This window comes from Triturus cristatus, chromosome 1_1, assembly GCF_964204655.1.
Source record: "Triturus cristatus chromosome 1_1, aTriCri1.1, whole genome shotgun sequence".
NCBI classification, from domain to species: Eukaryota; Metazoa; Chordata; class Amphibia; order Caudata; family Salamandridae; genus Triturus; species Triturus cristatus.
The window spans coordinates 1,102,428,920-1,102,453,393 of NC_140579.1; the positions used below are offsets into that span (position 1 = coordinate 1,102,428,920).

The 24,474-nt window shown below is 47.2% G+C and overlaps 1 pseudogene; it reads left to right on the plus strand.

The window, feature by feature from the left end:
* Positions 1-3,513: 3,513 nt before the first annotated feature.
* LOC146871620 (lumican pseudogene) lies at positions 3,514-23,693 on the plus strand (annotated as a pseudogene).
* Positions 23,694-24,474: the final 781 nt, after the last annotated feature.

The following is a 24,474-nucleotide window of genomic DNA, read 5'->3' on the forward strand; positions in this document are numbered from 1 at the left end:
GAGCAGTAAATGATTTAAGGTGCTCATCGAGAATGTTTATGAGTTCTGACATAGATTTTTCGCTATTTCTATCGGTAGAACTACCCAAGGCTGATTTAGTGCTAGCATTCCCTGCCGCTCCCAGGTTCTCACTAACTGAGAGTGGAACCTCAGTAGTGGTTTTGTTCAATCCAGGAGCGGGATTATTAGCTTTAGATAGTTTTGCCGGTTTTCTATTACCCTGTGGGTTGTCCTTCGCCTTCCTTTTCCCCGTGGCAATTTTACCACCACCAACAGTCAAATTAGACCTAATTCTTGATTGTCTGGTACGAACTACAGGGGGGGATTGTACAGGACTCGCTATAGTTGAAGGGGGTGACATGATTGTAGGACTAACATTAATACAAGAGCCATTCCTATTCTCAAGTAAATGCACATCATCCTCAAGAATATTATTTGATGAACAAACTACAGCGGGTGATAAAGGTACAGATAATCTAATGGGGTCCAATGATAGTCTTCGTTCGACTGAAGCGATCTCTTTCACAATGGCAGATTCTGCCTGTTTTAAATAACTGTCCAAGGTCCCCCTACCCGCAACCCTTGAGCCTGCTTTAGAAGACCCTTTCGACATTCTTCCACCAAGCAGCACAGAGCACAAACCACCCAACTAGTAATCACCTGTACAGTTCCCAGGATAGATGAACACTCCAACAGTCACTTTACAGGGGGCTGTCCCAACCCAACCTCTATCGGCCTCTGAGGGCCTAAGAGGGCCCGCCCTTTGCCCGGGCTTAGCCCGGCGACCGCCCGCGCGCGTCCCGCGACGCGGGAGGTCAGCGTCCTTTTAAGCGCCTCTGGGCGCGCAGGTAGCGTCACGGGTCGCTAGGGCAGCTGGGAGCTGTAGTACGCTCCGCTTTCCAGTCCGCGAAATGGCGTTGCGGCGATGTCAACGTGGCAGCCCAGGAACAGCAGGACTCAGACGAGGTGAGGAGAGCAGAGCACGAACAGCGACCCCCGACCAGCAGCAGGTCAGACACAGACACAGTCAGCAGGGCTCCAGGATTCAAACTTCCCGCTCTTCCAAAAGATCAGCGTCCTTTTAAGCGCCTCCGGGCGTGCAGGTAGCGTCACGGGTCGCTAGGGCAGCTGGGAGCTGTAGTACGCTCCGCTTTCCAGTCCGCGAAATGGCGTTGCGGCGATGTCAACGTGGCAGCCCAGGAACAGCAGGACTCAGACGAGGTGAGGAGAGCAGAGCACGAACAGCGACCCCCGACCAGCAGCAGGTCAGACACAGACACAGTCAGCAGGGCTCCAGGATTCAAACTTCCCGCTCTTCCAAAAGATCAGCGTCCTTTTAAGCGCCTCCGGGCGCGCAGGTAGCGTCACGGGTCGCCAGGGCAGCTGGGAGCTGTAGTACGCTCCGCTTTCCAGTCCGCGAAATGGCGTTGCGGCGATGTCAACGTGGCAGCCCAGGAACAGCAGGACTCAGACGAGGTGAGGAGAGCAGAGCACGAACAGCGACCCCCGACCAGCAGCAGGTCAGACACAGACACAGTCAGCAGGGCTCCAGGATTCAAACTTCCCGCTCTTCCAAAAGATCAGCGTCCTTTTAAGCGCCTCCGGGCGCGCAGGTAGCGTCACGGGTCGCTAGGGCAGCTGGGAGCTGTAGTACGCTCCGCTTTCCAGTCCACGAAATGGCGTTGCGGCGATGTCAATGTGGCAGCCCAGGAACAGCAGGACTCAGACGAGGTGAGGAGAGCAGAGCACGAACAGCGACCCCCGACCAGCAGCAGGTCAGACACAGACACAGTCAGCAGGGCTCCAGGATTCAAACTTCCCGCTCTTCCAAAAGATCAGCGTCCTTTTAAGCGCCTCCGGGCGCGCAGGTAGCGTCACGGGTCGCTAGGGCAGCTGGGAGCTGTAGTACGCTCCGCTTTCTAGTCCGCGAAATGGCGTTGCGGCGATGTCAACGTGGCAGCCCAGGAACAGCAGGACTCAGACGAGGTGAGGAGAGCAGAGCACGAACAGCGACCCCCGACCAGCAGCAGGTCAGACACAGACACAGTCAGCAGGGCTCCAGGATTCAAACTTCCCCATTGGACAAGTGATTGTACCAAGTCCAAAGACTCAACTCCAGCCACCATTGCCCCTAAGGCAACTGTTCCCCCTAGTTCAGCTCCAAGTAGTGGTACTGAGAATAAGGGTGTAGTAGGGTTAACCCTGGGTTCTGAGGTGGACTCTGGCCTAGTCAGAGTTCCAACTCAGGCTGTACTGATCTGTGATGGAGGCATGGATATGTCTGCCTTTGTGAGTTCCAGTAATCTGGGCAAATACAGACAGCAGCCTTTAATCAATGGAAAATAGGCTTTGGCATTCAGGGACACGGAGGCAAGTGTCACAATGGTGACAAAAGATCTTGTGGCTCCTGAGCAGATCATACTTGGTGAAATGTACCAAGTGACCAATACTAGAAATGCAGGACAGACCATTCCTTGGCAGTTGTTAAGTTCTCCTGGGGAGTGGTAACTGGCCTTAAGAAAGTTGTGGTAAGTGCAGACCTCCATGTTGAATGCTTGCTTGGCAATAATTTGGAAACTTTAGCTTGGGCTGAAGTGGAGCTCAGGACTCATGCAGAAATGTTGGGAATCCCTGCACATGTGTTTGCTGTAACCAAGTCACAGTCAAAAATGTCAAAAACTGAACAGGCCCTGGATCCTGGAAGAATGGACCAGGTGTACCCCAAGAAAAGGAGCAGCAGGGGTAAGGCAGTGTCTTCCCCCTGGTTCAGGAAGCAGATCAGCCTCTTGAGGGAGATGATCTCAGGCCTGAAGAAGGAACTGTCCCAGATGAGCTTGAACCTGATCAGGTTGAGTTCTTGGGGACAGGGGGCCCTTCTAGGGCGGATCTGAGCCAGGAGCAGCTGGGGGTAATCAGCTGAATTTTCGTCAAATTCATTTCCAAGGTGTTGCAGTGTTGTTATGTTATGTTATGTTATTAGTACTTATAAAGTGCAAGCAATTTCCCAAAGGTGTCAAGGCGCTAGCACTATGGGTGCGCGGTGACAATCACCTATCAAATACATTTCTGGGGAACTTTGTTTCATTGATTTCTTTTGTGTTGTGGCATTGTGCCAGTTCCTATTTGTGCCATAGTTTTAGTTGTTGTATTTCCATGTCGCCCTACCATAGCTCCTCTAGCTTATTTCATAAGAAGTTGTGTGACCGTCTCTATCTGTCCACTGTATCTTCATGCCAATGACACGCTGTGGGATGCAGGACTATGCTAGTAGCACGTTGTTGGTGATACTCGGTGTCTGTTATTAGTTCTTGGGTGTAACTGTATGTCCAAGGGCTTTTATTGATTGTAGTTTTGTCCCAATTGTCCTTTGTTGATGTTGGTTAGTGCAAAAGGCTTTTTGGTGGTGTTTCCCACCATTGTCTCTTTCTTGGGAGCATTTCTGTGCTGTTAGGTGAAGCTTTTAGCTAATGGCTCTCCCTTGTATTTTTTCTAGGGTTGGCATTAATCATTAGAATGGACGCCCTCCACTTCTACCTTTTTGTTGGCCTCATGTTGATGGTAGATGCCTTTGGTTATGAGTATGACTTTGCTGGGATTCCCGTCATGGCTGACCGATCGATACCAAAGGGGATGATGGACGGAGCGTTTGAGCAAATCAAACACTCACCCCCAGTCAACTGATCTGGGTTTAATCCATCATCATTCTTTAGCCCACTCCACCATCCCAGTTCAGACATGGCCATATGCAAATCAGTCTGACCATGTGCCTCATGGGAACAGTCCAGCCCGAACTGCAAAGCCATGCTTCCCTGGACCGGAAACAAGCATCCTGGGACCGGTTTCAGGTTCATAACCCTCATCAGCCAGGCTATCTTGAATCCAGTGGCAAAGTGAGCAAGGGACCCATGTCTGGGCATACCCTGCCACCTTAGGGCGAACAAAGCGATACCAAAGGGGATAATGGACGGAGTGTTTGAGCAAATCAAACACTCACCCCCAATCAACTGATCTGGGTTTAATCCATCATCATTCTTTAGCTCATTCCACCACTCCAGTTCAGACATGGCCATATGCAAATCAGTCTGACCCTGTGCTGATCCCCGTCATGGCTGACCGCTCGGCACGCGAGCCCACCATCTTCTCCTTCAGAGGCAAGGGTTATTCAAGTCCCGTGGCCTGTCGAGCGGTGACAGTTGTCCCCTAAACTGTGTCTGCCCCTTTCAGTGGCCTGGAACAGTGTACTGTGACCACGGAGGCCATAACACAACGCCGTCAGGCCTCCCTGCTCACACCCAATACCTCTACCTCCAAGGCAATCGTCTGAAAGGGCTGCGACGAGCAGACTTCACCAGCGTTACAGAGCTGCGGTGACTGGTGCTGGACTGGAACCAGATTACCAACAAGCTGCTGGAGAGCGGGGTTCTCGCAGGCTTCACCGGGCTGCAGAAACTGCTGATGAACCGAAACAACTTGACTAGTGTTCCTGGACCATTGCCGCCTGGGCCGAACCAGCTTTGGTTGGCATACAACCAGATCTCTGAGGTGCCTTCCGACTCCCTGAGGGGCCTGGTCAACCTCACCCTCCTGCTCTTGCAGGGCAACCTGCTGAAGACCCTCAGGGATGGAGCCATGAGGGGTAAGAGGAAAGGGACAGTGGATTAAGTGGCTAAAGAGAGCAGCAGTGAGGGTTTTAGAAGGGACAGAATGTGGGTCAACAGGTGGTTGTGAGTGAAGTGAGGGGGTCAATAAGGGATGAAAGAGAGTAAGAGGGACTCTGTGTGGTGTAAAAAGGAAGGAATGCATACCAAAGAGCTGACAGAGGAATTAAAAAAGGAATGAGGTCAAAGAGTGGAGCGCAGGAAAGAGGCAGGTGCTAGGCCAGTGTGAAGAGGCCTTTAAAGAATTGAGGTGGAAGGATGGGCGGCATTGATGGGTGATAAAGGACTGAGTAGAAGAGGAACATGGAAGAGAGGTTAAATAAAGTGACTAAGTGGTAACAATGATGTGATGTAAAAGGGCATAGAAAGGACCGGTAAATGCTAAGGGGCATGGGTGGGGTGATGATAACTCACAGGGGCCATAAGAGAACATATGCTATTGAAAAAGTGCATAACAGGTCAAAGGGAATGAAAAAAGACCTTCAAGAGTAAAAGGACCTATAATGGGGCCTTAATGGATACGCAGTCATGGTAGGGGCAGTAAATAGGAAGAAGGAATAGGAAGCACCAATCAAAGGTAAGAGGTTAGGGAACAACCCATAAGGCAGTGGTGTTCAAACTTTTTAATGCTGCACTCCAACCCCCCCACCCCCCAGTGAAAAACAAAAATCATCAGGCCCCCCCTCAGAGTAAATTGGCAATATTAAAATATGTCTTACTTATTTAACATTGCAGTTAAGTTCTGTTACCATTTTAAAAATGCAATCGAATACGTGATTGCAAAACATTTTTTTCTGCTCAGGCAGGCCTTACTAACATGTAAAAGTACCCATGCTAGCTAGGATATAAATGACAAAAGATGTCAGTGATGGCCCATTACAGAGCGGCTTACTGCCACTCATTTCTGTCAGCTTAAAGCAAAACATTGTTATCAGCATAATGCTTTTGTTTTGCCTGAGCCCCCCTGGGATCACTTAAGCCCTCCCCCCTCCCTCCCCCCCCCCCCCCAGGTTTGAAGATCTCTGCTACGTAGTATAAATGGGTGTGGAAAAGAGGAATAACGATAAAGAATAACCACAAAGAATTAGGAGAAGTGAAAGACTGTGGAGAAAAGGCAGTGAGGGTTAGGAGAGCAGGTAACAAGCCCATAAAGGGCAAGAGAGAAGGAAATGGCTTCAAGTGGTTAGGAAAGAATGGAAAGTGGATGTAGGAGGAAGTGAATTCCAGAAGCTGAAATTAAGACAAGTGGGCACGAAAACACCACATAGGCAGTAAAAGAGCACGAAAAGGTGCAAAGGGGTGCAAAAGAGCATGTAAGGGAGCCACAACAGTCTGAAGGGAATGGAAAGAAGCCATGAGTCCAAAGAGGGCTGCAAACAGCCCATGCAGGCCATGAAGACATGTAGTCCAGTCACGTAATGATAAAGGGCATGGAAACTAACCATGCACAAACTGCATTGAGAGTGTAAGTGAACAAGAGAAAGAGCTAAATGCTATCAGCATCAAAACGGTCACACAGGATTAAAAACCACAGTAAGGAATGTACAACAGAGGAATGCAGGGGCAAAAGGCATGGAAAGAGGCTATAAAGAGCCTGGGGCAGCTCCTCCGTTATGGCAGAGATACGTTGCCCCACTGCTGGAACCAGCAGACATATGTAAAGTAAAATGATAATAAAGAAGTTAATAAAACTGCTTTGTTATCATTTTATCTTACTCCAAAGCGGAGCCACAGCCGAGTCTTGAGGGTTGGGCCAGCAGGAGGATTGGTCAGAGCACTGCCAGTGCGCATCTCAGTTTGGTCGGCTGTCTTAGGACGGCCAAACTTACATGCACACTAGGATATCTTTGGGCTGTTGCTTGGAGATATCAGCAGGGCTCAGGAGCACAGGCTGCCAGTCTCTGCTGGAGCATGGAACCAGCCCACTCCGCTCAATCCCTACGCTTCTTGCATTCTGGGTAATACTAGCATCAGGGTAGCATCTGGATTGCCGCATGGGAGTCTGGGAGCCTGTGTGAACATCGTCGGAGCAGAAGAGGAGGCGAGGTGGCGTGGCGGCGGATGTCAGGCTGCAGGTAAGTTCTATTTTTCTTTATTCTTTTCCCCGCTCTGCCCACCAATTTGCCCTTGTAGCAGCCACACCTGTAAAGAGCCAGAGCATAAAAAAAAGACTATAATGTGTTACTGGCCCATGAGGCGTATTAAGGAGTAAGAGCATGGAAGGATTGCAAGTTTATGGACAGGGGCCAAAAAGGGCAAGACGGTATGAAAATGGGCCATGATGATTCAGGGGGCACTGTAAGAAGGTACATGGGGGTCCTATTAGCTCAGGGAGCAGAGAAAGAGGGTGAAGAAGGCACATAAAGGCCATTTAAGTTAGAAAAGGGTAGGGGAAGGGGCCATGAAGCATAAGAGTGTTTGGAGAGGGGCATGTGGTAAGTGGCTAATGTAAAGAGCTCTGATTGAAGAAATTAAAGACTGGGGCGTGGAGTGGTAAGAAGGGGTGGATATTGGCTAGCAGTGTGCTGAGTTGGTAAGAATGAGAGAGGGGAGGGGAATGGGCAGGGCACTGATGGCAGCAGAGGACTACTCATTTGTGAAAGGAGACAAGAAGCAGTAAGAAGGGAACTGGTGAAAAGGAATGGGAAGGGTGGGTGAAGGGAAACTGAGTACTGAAAGGTACCAAGGTGCTTAGAGAACATCCAAAAGGGCCAGCAGGGATAATGGTGGAGCATGCTAAGGAGCACAGAAAGGAACTTAAGGTGTAAATGGGCATTGCCAGGAAGGGTAAAGTTTTGGGATTGAGCCTTGAATGGTGAAAATGCATGCAAAGCGGACACAAGTGATGTTTTAAAGGTTCTGTAAAGGTAAGTTTTAGCCTAAAGCAGCTTCAGTGGGTCTGTTGCCATAACATATAAAATGGTTTCAACTCATTCAAACAAATTCCCAAAATGGACAGTATCAGTCTGATGAAACCAGTTTAAACCCATGATCTGAGATGCTAGAAGCCTGCCTCTTACTCAGGCTGGTGGAGCGCTCTCTAAAAATGTGAGGTCTCAACCATTTTCAGAAATTCATGCTGTCCCCAATTAGTTGGATTTCCATCACATCAGGACCAACAAATTATTGTTTTTTTCCCCAGAAACACTATGGTTAATGGTGTGGATCATAGCATGGAGACGGAAGGCAAGCATGGGTGCATGCCTTACAGCATTGATTGGATTGCGGTCTGTCCAATCCGATCCTTTGGGAGTTTGAACGTTTTTTCATATGGTTTATTAGGTGGGGCACAGAGCTGAAAGTCCATCATGGACAGTACCAGGACACAATTCAGACAAGTATGTGAAGGGTCAGGGAAGGTGGTGGACATGCCTTCGTGCATAAAATCAGCTGGGCAGCCCTGTCTTTGAAAACGTGCAGCTTCTGCCCGTCCTTCTTTGGAAGTTCTTTATATTGGGGTAAAAAAGCAAGAGGCGGGCCAAGGATGGGTGCGAGAGGAAGAAATTGGGAACATGAGGGGTGAGTATCAGCTTATATTAGAGATGGCATCCAATACAGACTATCTCAATAGATTTCTCTAGTTTTCCTTTAAAGCTCACTCCAAGGTTCCACGGATTGCATGAACAAGCACTGAGAGTGGGTTGATGGTTCAGTAGTCACTCAAAAACTCAAAGGGACCTGTAGAATAACTCATAGTGGACAAATCAGGTAAACCGCATGCACTTTATCTCTCTGTTTTTCTGCAGCCTCACTTTCAGTGCTGCAGCCCAAGACAGGATAAAAGTGCCATTCTGGCCACTCAGGCACGAGGCGAATACACTTCCTACATAGGCTATATGCAATACAGCATCCTTCCAAGGAAGAACAGTGTAGTGTGCTACCCACCACACATGGCACTTTAAACCTTCCATGATGTATGAAGCACAACAAATGCAACTACAATCACAGGAGGACTGGTGGAAGAGAAGGAGGACATAGACAGAAGTAAACTAGCCAAGAGGGGCTCAAGGGGATATAATACAGAAATTAAGTGTAAGGGGGAGGAATGAGGGACAAAGAAAGGTAAGTGGAAAGGAATGAGCCCAAGGGAAGAAATGTGGACAGAACAGATAAAAGGAAGTAAAGAAGGAGAACATGTGGTTTTGGAAGCGAGGAACGGTGAAAAGTAAAAGAATGGGGTCGAGGAAGGGCAAGAGGTGAAGGAATGGGAGGTTGACCAGCACACTTAAGAGGATTGAAAATGACAGCAGGCGGTGTATAAGGGCTGGGCATGGGTGGGACCGGATAAGTGGAGGCCAGGGTAAGATGGTAAGAAAGGGGGATCATCAGGAGTAACAAAGGATGAAATAAACCCATGACCCAGGGTTAATGGGGCAGAAAGAGGATACAGTATGGGCAGAGGTAGAAGAGTTGGGGTCTAGCAGTGCAAGTGAGGAACTAAGAGGCTTTTGGAGAGGCAGGAGAAGAGGGAATGAGGGTCAAGTGGGCTAAAATGAGGAATACACCAGGTGGAACAAGCGAGAAAGCAATGGGCATGGGGGTGGGGGAGGCAGGAGGAGAAAGGCATTGATTGGATTCAGCTGAGATGCCAGGCTCTGGAATGAGGACCTGGGACCAGTGAGCAGTGTGGAAAGAAGCCATAGTGGCACAATTTGATTGTGTTGTAAAATGTTATGTTAAACAGATTCCCAACTTAATAGGGATGTGGCCCATTTAATACAAAATTACACGTTTTTTAAAAGCCCCTCAAGGTTACCGAAATCCTGCTACATAGCCCAAAAACCTGCATTGACTTTTGTGTGCCTCAATTATTCTTAACACAAAATGAAAAATTAATTTGACAGATAACCACAATAGCAATATCTGATTTGCATACTCTTGACCAAATTGGCAATCCGTCATTTCCCGCATCTTCAAATCTGGATGGGTTTTCCAGTCAAGCCCCAAAAGCATCTTGCATAGTCATTCAACATCTTCCTACTGAAAACTGAGAAATTGACTAAGGGCCTTATTGAGGGTTTGATGGAGGTGGAGTTCCACCACCAATCTTTGAGCCGCAGGGCTCCAAACCCATGTGTCTGCCGCAACATTTAAGTTGGGGGAACTGCTGATTGTGCCTGGGTGGAGCTTAAGCCATCTTTGCTGGCACATGGTGTTTGGCGGTGGTCTGTCCGGCATACCACCTCCACCTACAGTTTATGGGAAAGGTCTACCCTGAAGTAAATTTTCCCAGCCTGCATTTCAACCCGGACAGAGCGATTCATCACTGATGTACTGTAGCACTTCTTGTACAGAAGCTGCCTATCCTCCCGGTGTGCAGTAGTACTTTTATGGAAGAGGTCTGTTTTCCCTTATGTTCAGCAGCACTTCTACACATGCTTCGTGTTCTCTCAAGCGTACAAAAGCTCTCTATAGCTAAGATTTACAGTAACACTCCTACCGATGATGCATCCTCTCCAAGGTTTACTTTAGGCCCTCTATAGTTGCTCACTGTTCTCCTAGATTTATGCAGCTGCACCTCTAGAAAGGATTTCCTGTCTTTCATGTGTCGCGTATTTGATTTATTTTTATTGAGCATGCAAATACCAAAGGGCATCCTGGCGGTAGTGGAAGAAGGCAGAGAAAAGCAGAGTGTAAAGAGATATGTTTTGGAACTTTTTCAAAACTTTAACAGATGTGGTACTGAGTGTATTAAAAGGGGAAGATATTCCAAGTTAAAGCTGTGGTAGTGGAAAGAGCATGGCCGCCCATGCAAGTTTTTCTTTTTAAGTGGGACTATCACAAGGAAGGAGTTAGAGGAGCCGATTTATATGCTGAGAATGACATATCATTTTTGGGAGGAGAACAGAAAAGTGACAAAAGTATAAGGCCTTGAGTATATTTCTTCTGAATGGGAAGCCAGTGCAAAGACAGGAGACACAATTTCAAAGCTGCAATAATGATGTGACCAACATCATTTGGAATAATTTGCAGTTTGTATGTGAAGGTCTGAGGAAGGCCAACATACAAAGAATTACAGCACTCCAATCTACTCAAAATCAGAGACTGGACTAAAATCTGTTTTGAAGATGGAGGGAGGAAAGGAGTTATTTTTCTTATAACTTTAAGCATATCGAGGCAGGTAGCCATGAGTCTGAAGATGTGATCCCTGAAAGAGAAATTAGGGTAAAAAAAGATTCCCAAATTATGAGCAGATGTTGTCAGAATAGGACAATAGATCAGTATTCAGGGAGTGAGTGAGTTAGCTTTCATCTAAGTAACTAATGATTTAAGGAAGCTCTGATAATGTGTCTGAAGAGTGTGTAGAGGCCCTTTGACTTTGAAAATAATTTGGGTGTCGCCAGTTTATGCCTAAAAGGCCAGGCTGAAAGATGCAATGAGATTGGCCAAGGCAGCTACAGATAAAACAGGAACCCTGAAAGACATTGCAATCAATTGGTTTAGATGTGGAGGACCCTATCAGAAAGGAGGAGAACCACTCAAGCACCATTTTACCCTCTGATCCAAACCTGTCTCATTCTGGTCAGTAAGATGTTATGGAGTGAGAGCTCACAGGTGCCTGATTTACAGTCTCTTATTTGATGGATCTTTTTTAAGTTGACTGAGACGCCAAGGGAGTTAGCAATAATAAAACAATTCAGTCTTCGTGAAGCCCATTTGGCCACACAATAAGGACCAGGAATCAGTGACTGAAGTTAATGAATTTTATGTCCAATTAATAGTCAGTTCAATATATATGTTTGTGAGGAGAATATTAAAGAGATCCAAGATTATATGGCAAGCTGAAATATTGCAGTCGGTTAAGTGTCAGTAGGAAAAAATACAAAATAATCACAGCCACAGCAATACAAAAACTAAGAATTAGACATGGGTGTTCCTTAAAGAAGCTCTGTTTCTCTCTCCTAAACATGAATGCATTCTAGAATTATCTAATCAAGGTTCTAAGTCTAGAATAAGGATGGTTTATAGAGTGTGGTCTTAAGGACATTCGAAAATGCAAGAAGGTGTCAGCATCAGCCGCAACCCGTGGAGGGAGTTCCGTGGGGCAGAGAGGCAGGGCGGGGGGTACTAAAAACCGGAATATGGATAATTGGAGGTAAGTAAACAATTAAATAAATAAAACAAATTTCGTAGTGCGCGCTGCATTGCATTTTGCTTTAGTTTAGTTCAAGGATAATCAACAGTCTTGGCAAGAAGTGCCAGGGGTGGGGGGATAGTGTGGGGCTGGAGAAACGTTGTCTAGAGTGTGCTCTCCTGAGTGGGTAGAACAGTGAACTTGTGGGACTCAGATACATTTTAGGGGACACAGGTGGACGATTGATAGGGTAAACCTAGAAATTCACAATCTTTGGGATATAATATAATCCAATCGATCACAGTAAAAGAGGATTTGTATATAAGTGCAATACCACCTCCAGGGCAGTTAGTACGAATGTGAGTGAAGAATTAGTTAGTCTGGAGGAAAGGCTAAGGAAATATTAGGTGCTGAGTGTTTTTTAATCATGTTTCAGTAACAGCCATTATAACCAAATAAAAATCAATAGATACATACCTAAATTCAAGTACACTTTGGCCAGGGCATACATTATTCAATGACACACCATATTATGATTGTTTTCCTTCAAAAAGAGAAACCTGTAAGAAAATGGTTTGGATGATCCTAAAATAGACTCGGGGTAGTAGGGAAAAGCAATAGGAAAACCATCATTAGGTGGAGGTATACTGGGAATTGAAGGCTATTTTGTAGCATAGGGAAAGAATTCCAAAGTGACTGGGCGAATCAAACATAGAGGTGCATTGCACAGCATAAGAATATTATTGTGACTCGCAGAGACACTATTGCACCAGGGCGCAATGGTGTCTCCGTGGAGAATGTCAGCTGATTTCAGTGTCAGCGCTAGGAAACGAGGAGGAGAGTGCCATATTTCTGTAAATATGGCTCTCTCTCCCTCTCTCCTTTTCACACAGCGCAGCATGTGTGGCTGTTGCACTGCACTGTGTGAATAAGTGGTAGCTCTGGCCCAAAGGGGCTTATTTGCAAACCCCCTGCGGTGCAGGTGTGTCACTTTTTAAATGGGAGAAAAAGTCACTCAGCAGCGGTGCAAAGGGCTTGTAAATAAGCCCCCTAAGCATTAATCTTTGATGTAAAACAGGAGAATGAGATGGCCATCTAGAAGGTGGATTTCATAGTGTGAGAGAACCTAGGGTCAAGCCTGACTTTTGTGACTGACTAAAGCGTGTGATCCAATTGTTATACTTCAGCCAGTTTCCTTTTTCTTCATTAACACATATGAGAGAACAGTCAAATATATGAGTTCAGAATGTGTTCTTGCAGGAGTAATTCTATGTTCATTTTTAAAAACTATAACTTTGAATAAATGTCTCTCATTGCAGTGAAATAATATGATGTACTAGGGTGAAACGTGCCCCACACATTTAATACACTTTTTGGAGGTATTTTGAGGAGGAAATGTTATTTTACCATGATGTTTGTTGCACGATTGACATGCCAAATATTTTAATTGCTCAGCTTGCAAAGCCTCGCCAGACCCTTGGCTCAGCTCTTCTTGTTAATTTCTTGGCAGCGTTTAATACCGGGGGTTTATAAGAGGCTGTGTCCAGGTTCCAGGCAACAACAACATCACATTCTATCTATAAACAAATTACAAGTAAGGTTACTCTGGTCCAATGGCCTTGCGCTTGCTCATACCCATAGAGCTTTGTAACCGGTATGGCTCAGGTTACATATGGTACCAAAAGTTGAGGAGGATTTACTCTGAAACACTTAGAGGCATATTTATGGAAAGTCAAGCAACACTGTGCAGAAAGTCACCTTGCTTCTCTGTGTGACTGAGAAAGGGCAGGAATGAACCGTATTTAAAAGTATGCAGTGTATTCCTGCGTTTCCCCCTGCGCTGGTGCTGTTTTGACTGCCTAGCTCCAACACATGTTCCCTTGCACCATGGCGCAAGGGTGCCGCGTTGGACGTAGGATTGTTTTTCTGCAGGAAGGGGCATCGTCCTGCACAAAACCAATCATGAGAGACATATTCCTCCTTCTATGTGTGCTACAGACTGTAGCACACATAGAAAGAGAAAGCAAAGAGGAGTAATAAAGATATTTATACCCATTTCACCTCCCCTGGGAAGGTGTAGCATTTTGGTGCATTCCCATGTTTATCAGTTCTGGTAAATCTGGGAATGCGTCAAAATCTATGGGAGTTGCTTGGGAACATCCACGGGATGCCCATGGAACGCAAAGTAATGCAGCACAGTGATTACGTTACTCCAGATTTATGAAGCCACTCAGGGCCACGCAAAGTGGCCTTCGGTGGCTTCATAAATCTTATTTTTGAGTTCCGTCGCGCATGCACCACGCTGCATGGTGCAAGTGAGACACAGCTGTGCTCTTAAATATGGTGCTTATTACAATACATTTTATTTTGATTTTAACTTCCTTTCATGTACTGCTTTAAAAAACCACACTTTAAAAAGGATTCACATTTCTTAGCAGATCCATGAAGCAGAATTATACTGTTTCCAAAATGAGTTCATCATTAATCATACCGATTTCTGCCCAAGTTTATACCCATCCTTACAGTCCAATACAGCCTCATGTGGCTCTTCTTCATTTTTTTAGAGGTTGTTCCAATTTAATTGATTACATCTCAACTCTAGGATTTTCTCAAAAGTTCTTTAACAGACTTAATTGGTGATCCCATCCATCAAAAGAGTCCTAAGCTTCATAAACAATTTTTAATTAATAATCAGAATTTCCAATTTAGGACCATGATATTTAGAAAGTCATCAGCATGAATCAAAAAATCTGAGCTGAAGTATCTGACAAGGAGCGAACACGTGTTTTCGGGTGCGCTGCAGCTCCTTCAGGGTTCACTTACAGCCTAGAAAACAAAACATCTCTTCTTACAACCTACATTACTCAAATAATCATATAATTAACACATTAGAACCATCCACAATATATTAAGTTATGGTGAAATATGGAAATTTCCAAAAGAAATCCACACCGTATACTGGGTAGGTATTGGTAAACAATGCCAGAAACCCCTCCTATTTTGAATGCTCGACCACAATACCATACAAAGCTACATTTCAAAATTACATTTAGAAAGTTCTCCCCAACCTAATATAATAAAGAAGCATGTTTACCGTAATTATCTAATGTTTTTCACCCAGATCAATTCCAATTACTAACTAGATGTGGTAAGAGTTGAAAGAGAAAAATAATCATCTTATAAAGGAGCCCTGTTTATAATTGTCTTTTCAAGTTTCGTGGTAAGCGCCTAGACGTTCCTTATATTGTTAGCAGTTTAAGTTTTCCTCGGCATCCTGACATATCACAAGGGTTACCAATATTATTTCTTGTCTCTCCCTATGATCAATAGGAGTGCATTACAAGCACGCTTTCTGTGGAAAACCACTACTTCAGCCCATTCAAATGCTGAACATCTTGTGAGCAACATGTGGGTAGGGCCAGAGCCCCTCCCAGTAGTGATTCTTCAAGCCCTTTTTAGGTCGAGGACCGCCGGTCTGCCGAAGGCAGAACCGGAAGTCGGAGATTTAATGACTTGGAGAAGAGGGGCTTGAACCCGCCCCTCTTCTCCCCTGTTCTCCATTGGCTGGCCTCTTCAATGCTGGCCAGCCATTGGAGAAGAGGTCCCGTCACTCTGATCAGGCCCCGTCCTTTTCGGATCGGGGGGCGTGTTTTTTGCAGAAAGTCTAATTAACAGCAAAACACGCTCCCGAATCCGAAAACGACGCTGCGTTTCTCCGAGGCATTTCTGCTTTGCCTCGGAGAAAGGCGGTGGTGTCCCGGCGTCTGACGCATTTTTTAATACACAATGTACACCCCTCACCGACCTGTGTGTGCTGTGTTTTCTCCATGCACACAATGTGTGCCCATCACAGTCCTGCCTGTGTGCTGTGTTTACTCCATGCACACAATGTTTGCCCCTCATAGACCTGTGTGTGTGCTGTGTTCCCTCCTCATACACACTCTGTGTGCCCCTCACAGTCCTTGCTGTGTCCTCTCCATGCACAGTCCTGCCTGTGTGCACTGCTCTTCCGTACACACTGTGTGCCCCTCACAAGTCTGCCTGTGTGCTGTGTTCTATCTCTACACACACACGGTGTGTCCCTCACAGTCCTGCCTGAATGCTGTGCTCCCTCCTCATGCACTCACGGTGTGCCCCTCACGGACCTGCCTGCGTGCTGTGTTCCCTCCTCATGCACACATTGTGCCCCTCACAGTCCTGCCAGTGTGCACTGCTCTTCCATGCACACTGTGTGCCCCTCACAAGTCTGCCTATGTGCTGTGTTCTCTCTCCATGGGGGGGGGGATGGGGGCTGGTGTCTGGCTGCATCCAATGCCTCTCTCCGTGCATTGACACACACTGTGCCATGTAGATGAGAGGGCACTGCTACATATGTGCCCCTTGGGTGCTCAGTACATGCACACTCTGCCCCCCCCTCCCCGGTTTATAAATAAGCCAGGCTCCCCATATGTGAATGGAAAGGTCTCCGGACACAGACCGTTTTTTAGGTCTCGGGACCATCCGGTCTGCCGAAGGCAGAACCGGAAGTCGAGAGATTTAATGTTTTGGAGAAGAGGGGCTTGAACCCGCCCCTCTTCTCCCCTGTTCTCCATTGGCTGGCCTCTTCAATGCTGGCCAGCCATTGGAGAAGAGGTCCCGTCACTCCGATCAGGCCCTGTCCTTTTCGGATCGGGGGCGTGTTTTTTGCAGAAAGTCTAATTATCTCCTCCAGCCAATGGCTGGAGGAGATAACAGCAAAACACGCCCCCGAATCCGAAAACGACGCTGCGTTTCTCCGAGGCATTTCTGCTCTGCCTCGGAGAAAGGCAGTGGTGTGCTTGTTGTGAGATCTGCCCGGATGAACACCATGGAGCCTAATGTCAGCACATGTGTGGGAACTGTCTTTAAATATCCGACGTATTTATCGCGTCACAAATATGGATTAATTGGATAAGTGAAAGCAGAGCGAGTCAGCGGCTCCAAAAATCCAGGTTTTCAAAGATTTTCTCTAGCAGAGTGAATGAGGCGGAGATGACGGGGGAGTGTATTCCATGCTTTTACCCCAAGAACGGCTACTGATTCCCCTCCCTTTGTGTTACATCTAAACAATGGGTTTTAGTAGGTTTGCTGACGAGGATCTTGGACGGCTTGCGGTGAGTCCATTCCTTGCAAACATGGGGCTGTGGGATAGCGGAGGCATTTCCGTATGTAGCGCTTACCCCAGCGACAGGAAGTGGATGATCACGCGTCGGCGCCCGCTGGCCGTAAGTGTCCTGGCAGTCCGTTTTTAGGGAAGACAAGCGTGTGAGCCTGTGCAGAGACACTTGTCCGACTGAGCGGCAAGTGCGTGGGCAGCCGCGGGCGCTGCTCGTGTGACCTGTGGTAGCAGCGGCCCTCCTCCTGCCTTTTCTTTAGCTTGCTCTGGTTTTTCATGATTATTACGGTATAGTGCCGACTTAAAGGGAGCTACTCCAGCTTGGACATGTTAAGGGCTATAGGAAACTCCACCAGCGTTTCGCTGTACCGTGGCGTAATGCATGTTCTTAAACAGCGCTGGCTACTAACATAAAACTCCCTTGTGCTGCATTTTCATGCAAAGACCTACTGGCCTTTAGGGACATTTGAAGATGTGTGTACTACCCACAAAATGGGGAAGTTGTTAGGGCTATGGAAAGTGTATAATGTAAGCCAACACTGCTATCGTTTCAAAACTCCCGTCCTGACTGACTCCTTCCCCGCCGTTATCTCAGTCACCGTCCTGCTGTGCAGTGTCTCGGACGCCCCGTCCTTGCGAGAAATGCCGAAACCACCTGATATGTGGTAAACTTTACTCAAAACTATCGTTTCATCGGACGCGCCGGCCTGTCGCCTGAGTCCAATGGGCTGACAAGTGGCTGACTGCCTGTGCCCACAACACTAGTGGCACCAATTTGTAGAGAACTGCTCTCATTTCCTGATGTGACTGACAGCGCCGCAGCCCAACGGCCCCTTCAGAGGGAACCTGCGTATTTGGAAATGTCTAGATTACCTTTCATGTGCCCGACTTCTTCCCAGCCCTACTGGTCTCTTAGACCCACTTGCTTGTATGAAGCCCCTCAGATTGTCCAACACGTACCCTAGCGAGAACCAGATGTCTGTGTGCCAAATCGAGAGAGTTCTCGGGGGCGGGGCGCTACTGCTATCGGGGGAAGCACGTGCCTTGCAGTAATCACTTTCTTGCAGCGCTTTACCGGCATCCGGCGCTAATTCAGGGAAAGCCCACTCATTTACTCAGCGAGTCACGTAGCGCCGCTGGAAAGGAAGTTCACTGTATCAGCTCAGCACTTAGAAATTCATCAAGGCGCTGAGCTAAGCCGTCACGTGACCGCAGTCACAAGAACAGTCCGTCCATTCAGCGCCTCCCCGGATATAGCGGATTTGCATCAGCCTTGGTTGCCCCTGCGCGTGGTGACTCAACAAACACACGTTCCACGCGGTGTCACTTGATACAATATTGGAGGATGTGTCACGTCCTGCTTCCCTGAAGTGGCGGCGTCTCCCCTGCACCCTAAATAGCACCACCCTCCCTCGAGCTCGGTCTATAAATGTTTGGTGCCTCCGGATGGCACTGTACAGACGGCTCCACGCTGTTTGGTTTTGCTAAATGTATTGAAATGTTATTTGTCAGATGTACCCTTTAGGGAAATTCGGTGCTTACTGTGGCCACAGGGAAGTGCAGCAGCTCTCTGCCCCCACCGGCGAGGTCCCAACCCCCATGGCAGTGTACACTTTAATGCTACAATGCAACGGTCTCGGCATTGTTAAAGTTAGAGCTATTGGCATTGCTCATGACAATGCCGTTTCTTTAAATGTTTTAAAAACAAAAACATAAACAAAAATAATGTCATGAGCAATGCCAATAGCTCTAACTTTACCAATGCCGAGACCGTTGCATTGTAAATGCTTGTTTAATTACGTTTTGACATCCTTCGAATCCTTAGATTGCATTTTCCTCCTCTGCCTTTTTGTGAAGACATGTAATGATGTAATGATTGGGGGGTGGGCTCCGATTAGAGAACTGTGAGCAGCGGGGACAGAGATCCGTGCCTTGTGCAGTCTGCAGGTTACAACACGTGTGAGTGTCGAGGGACGAGCAGAGCTGGTGGGGGTGCTGCAATGGGTTATGGTTGGGGATGCCCCCTCCCCCTTAGAATCCGTGGACAGCGGGGGGTGGGGGGTTGAATCGTTTGAAGGAAGGTTTTCATTGTCGGTTTCTTTGGCGCAGGCTCTGGAGGGAGATTGCATTCAGCCTGTCTGCTAGACAGATTCCCTCAGGAGGATGATGGATGACACAGCCCTGCAGCCCCCTCCTCCCCCCGCCCCCACCCCTGCTCTCTCAGAGCGACTTTACAGGCAGAGCCGGGAGGAGCAGAGTGTGTGTGTGTGTGTGTGGGGGGGGGGTTTAAAATAAACACACCAAACGACGGCCCCTGAGCCCCGGACATCGACTGAGCCGCTATCAGAAATTAACCAGCATATCAATGTATCCAATATCGCCTAAAAACAATATCTGTGGGCTGGTGGGCGCTAAACTGCTCACTTCCTACAAACATGCATTAAAAATCCCCACCACCCGTTTTCCAAGTGGTGCTTGTTTAAATAAACAACACACAAACACTTCATCTGCTCTTCAAGTATTGTGTAAGTACAAGAGCAGCGCGAAGTGACGCAGGAAAAACAGTTTCATACAGCGCTTAAGAAAGGCGCTGTGAGATGATTTGATGCTATGTTGCTATGGATTCATAAGCACACGGTCACCCTTTGGCCTCCAGGCACTACTGTTGTTGACATCTGAACTTCTCCTACTCAGGAACAGCACATCCACGACTGCTTGAAAAGCGCTTCAGCGCTGGAAACAGCGCTATCCTCAGACACGGGCTGCCGGCCGGGTCCACGACATATTTAGATCGCTCTAAAGGACCATATGCAACAAGGCCATAGCGCTATCTTAACAACGGAGTGCAGCAGCGACCATTCGGCGCTGTAACCTTCGCATTGCTAGCGCAGGCCCCGGTTTAGAAAAATCACTTTCTGAGAAGTTCTTTAATGAAGGCAAAATTATTTTAGTGCTCGTGCGAACGCCAAGAACGGAACTGCTTTTCGGCTCGACTGTTACACCACCTATAATACTATATTTATAATTCGTATTTCGTGTTTTACAGCACCTAAGCCTCGAGAACAGGCGCTGAACTGCCGAATGTCATTTACACGAGTTTCACATATTTTATTTTGATTGAGTTCGGGTAGGAGTTTGTCTGCTGCCTCTGGGCACAAAACTCGCGCCCTGTACCCCGTTTATTGCCCACTTTTTGCGAGAATTTCAACATGGTGTGGTAAACACCAGCACGTGTCCTGGGTCCCCACTGCGGAGTCCGTCCCCCAATAATGGAACCGTCTATGATGGGCCGGATTCAGCACTGAGCGGTTTGTGTGAGACGACGCGCGAGTCATTACTCGCGAACCTGCGGACCCCGCGGGGGTTCATAAATAAAAGCTTTGGAACCCCGATATTCCATGTGGTACTGGCGCCTTTCGATCACAAATACTGATTTTACAACGTGCATTTGCGAGGGAACCCGGACGCGTTACTATTGTTTTTTTTAAAATGAGAAATATTATTTATAGCCAAATATTGAAATAATTGTTATAATCGTAACTATCCCGAGTCTTCGCCCTCGCTTTGTTCTAGTGCCATTTGAGTAATATCTAATATAAACTAAAAATTACATTTTTTGTATTTTATTTTTGTTCACATGACAGCTGTTATTTTTTTGTACATGTATTAGTAGTTCTTTTTCTCGTTGATTTATTATTACCATTATTATGTTATTAAAAACCCATAATAATAGCACTAATAGTAAAGCAATTATTTCTAGCCAGGAACGGTCTGTTTCTAGACCGATGTCGTCACGTCCGGTGTTTACATGGGTAAACTTTGCCTGCTAGCCTGGATTCGGCTGCTCCATTTTCTGAATGTGTCCTGGGGTGCAGGGACCGGGTGCCTGGGAGACCAGCCCCTCCCGCACCCCTCTTTCTGCAGCAGTGTTGAAGGGTCTGGAGGTGTTTCTATGGCTACCTCCTGGGCTGGGGGTCAAACGGGGGGGGGGGGGCCCTCTGCGCAGCTCGTTTATCACTGTCACCCTCTAATGACGCCCTCGGCAGAGCTCTATTGGCGGCAATAATTACATTACTGCAGGACCGGGCGCTCAATGCAAGAGCTAAGCACAAAACTTCTCCCCGGCCGGGCTGGCCACAAAAAGGGCGGAGGGGGGCACATGCCCAGCAGCTAAAGAAGAGCTTGCTTTTTAGGTCTCGGCTCGAAGGCTGCGCTTGCGCAGTCTCGATCCGAGATTTAATGACTTGGAGAAGAGGGGCTTGAACCCGCCCATCTTCTCCCCTGTTCTCCATTGGCTGGCCTCTTCAATGCTGGCCAGCCATTGGAGAAGAGGTCCCGTCACTCCGATCAGGCCCCGTCCTTTTCGGATTGGGGGGCGTGTTTTTTGCAGAAAGTCTAATTATCTCCTCCAGCCAATGGCAAGAGGAGATAACAGCAAAACACGCCCCCGAATCCGAAACCGCCGCTGCCTTTCTCCGAGGCATTTCTGCTTTGCCTCGGAGAAAGGCAGTGGTGTCCCGGCGTCTGACGCATTTTTTAATAATCTTTCTGTACACACGCGCAAACACAGGCACTCTCGTTAGACCAGAGACAGTTAATTCGTTTTCGAAACGCCATTCGGGTAAGTGTCGGTACCACTATTGTATTTTCTACTTCACTTGTCGGTTTTCGCGAGTGTAATACATCGTTGTATTTTTCAGAATTACCGTCTTTTATCTCCAATGAGAGTCCGGTTCACCTAAAACTCATTGCCTCGTGAGTTTCTTTACTGTTAGTTCCTTTTAACCTCTACTCCTTCCGCATCCAAGTCCCAGTTCACTATCTACACTCAGCCCGCCCCCGACCCCCACGTCCTCCACCACCAGCTTCCCCAGAATGTCTTCTTCCCGGCGCGCGCACACTACATATATATTGCTCCAGGAACTGACGTAGCGCAGCTCCGCATCTTCAACCCAAACAGGGGACGGTGGGGGCGGTCTGTGTGTTTTATTTTTCAGGGCTCAATGTCGCTGCCTGTAGCACCTAAGACGTCGACATTGCGCGGTAGCATTTTAGCGCTATTAAATTGCCGGCAATAGATGGGCTAATTGAAGCTGGTGCCAAAGGGACATCGCGGAGCTAGTAACAGCGCCTCCCCAGCTAAGGTTAGATTGTCCTGTGACATTTAAACCTATGTATTAGTGCTGGAAGCACAAACCTCTTTGTGCAAATAACATTTGTGACAAGCAGCTTTGTTGTTGTGTTAGATTAAAACGCTTGAGTTAAACAATAGTGAGTGTTGCCCGTTTTGCATGCATTATTGCTCCATTGGTAACATACTGCAAGGCCTAGTTATTTCAAGATAAAAGTTAGTGTTTTGTGCCTGGGCTAAGAGGAGTAAGTCTCCAACGAGGGTCCAGAGGAATGTTTTCTATCGGTTTCACTTTCTTTCTAACGCTCTTCTCCGAGCACCCCTAGGAGACTCTCTCTGACGTCATTCTCCTGCCATCTAGTTGACCTTCAACCGCACACTTCCAAAACCTCATTAAGGGTCTGAGCAGCAACCAATAGGAAAAGTCATGCTTAATTTTTAGTGATAAATGCAAAGATCTAGAAACAACGGTGCCACTTCTGCTTTGGCTCCCAAGATTAATGTGTATGTGTCTATATCTATGTGTGTGTGTGGTTCTGTATGTGTGTGCGTGTGGCTGTGTGTGTATGTGTATGCGGCTCTGTGTATGTATGTGTGGCTCTGTGTGTGTGTGGGAGGCTCTATGTGTGTGTGTGTGTGTATGTGTGTGCCTCTGTGTGTGTTGCTCTGTGTGGGTGGCTTTTTTTTAAGGTGGCTCTATGCGTGGGTGGCTCTGTGTGTGAGTGGCTCTGTGTGGGTGGCTCTATTTGTGTGTGGGTTGCTCTATGTGAATAGCTCTGTGTAGGTGGCTCTGTGTGGGTGGCTCTGTGTTTATGGGTGGCTTTGTGTGTGTGGCTCTGTGTGTGGGTGCAAATGCAATAGGTCTCGCATTTGAGATAGATTAAGCTATTGACATTGTAAATAACAATGGTGTTTCTTTAAATGATTACAAAACAAAAACATTAACAAAAAAAATGTCATGAGCAGTGACAATAGCTCTAACTTTAACAATGCCGAGACCATTGCATTGTAAATGCTTATTTTACGATCCCATAAGGTCAGACAACAACCGTGCTGTCTAGTCAGACCTAGAAATGGTTTGAACAGTAAGGAGAGGTACCTTCTATCAGTAGCCCTCTCTGTCTGCCTCCTGGTCACTCAGGTGTACTTTGGTCCTCCGGTGGAGGAAGCTTGTTCTCCCAGTGACTCTCCATGATCTTTTAAGATATTTGACTGTTGTATGAGCATATTTTCTCCCCTTCCATTAGTTTTCCAATAAGAATCATCATGTTGTCCCTTTTCTTGCTCTTTTGAGATCTGAAGTCCCTGAACCTCCTGGATCTGAGTCAGAACCGGTTTCATGAATTCTCGCGTTGCATCCCACCCTCGGTGCAGCAGCTCTACCTCTCCCACAACTCACTCTCAGACCTTCCTGCAGACTCTTTTGGGTCCTTCAAAGACTTGCGCTACCTGCGGCTCTCACACAACAACCTGAGTGACGAGACTGTGCCAGTGGGGGCCTACAACCTATCCTCACTGGTAAAGCTAGACCTGGCCTACAACCGGTTCCTGTGGGTTCCCTGGGTGCCACAGAGCCTGCAGTACCTCTACCTGGAGGGGAATCAGATCCAAGGTGAGGAAGATGAGTGCACAGCTTGGGCAGGACACTGCATTCCTTCCACTTGCAGGCCATGGCCATTCACCCTGATGAGCTGAGCTCTTCATCGTCTTACTTGGGCCTCTACTTTTTACACATTCATCCATGCAGGCCTATTCAAAATGTATATTTAAAAAAAGAAATACTTCCCAAGGCAGGAGCTTCATGAACCCGCCGCTTTAGCAGCTACAGCTGAGGTTTTTTATGGGCCTCTTTTATCTGCAACTTGGTAGATGAAAGCTCATAATTAATGCTAAAAGAAATAAAGAAAGGTCGATGGAAAAGGGAAACCAGGATGGATAGGTGGATGAAAGGATAGATGGATGAGTGGGTGAAAGGATTATTGGATGAAATAATGTATGGGTGAGTAGGTGAAAGGATCAGTTGGTGAAAGGATAGATGGGTGGGTAAAAGGATGAATGGATGGGTGAGTGAAAGTGAAAGTATGAGTGGGTGAAACTTGACTATTGCAGTCGCACCTTGACTATTGTATTTCTCTGTACTTAAATATCAATAAAGTCACCCTAAATAGACTTCAGGCTATTCAGAACGCAGATGCTCATTGTAGGAAGGTGGAATCTGCCTACATGGTTGCCCCCACTTTTTTTCTGGTGTTTTGATGGTTTTTGACTAGTCTGGGATCCTGCTATCCAGGACCCCAGCCTATCTGCTTACTTAAATGACATGGTGTGCATATTAGATGCACTAGTGATTGGATACTGTGGTACCTTATGAGCCCCTAGAATATGGTACCTTAGGTACCAAGGGCATAGGTACTTCACAGGCCTACCAGGGGCTGAAGCATGTATTATGCCACCCCTGGGAAGCAGACTAAATCTG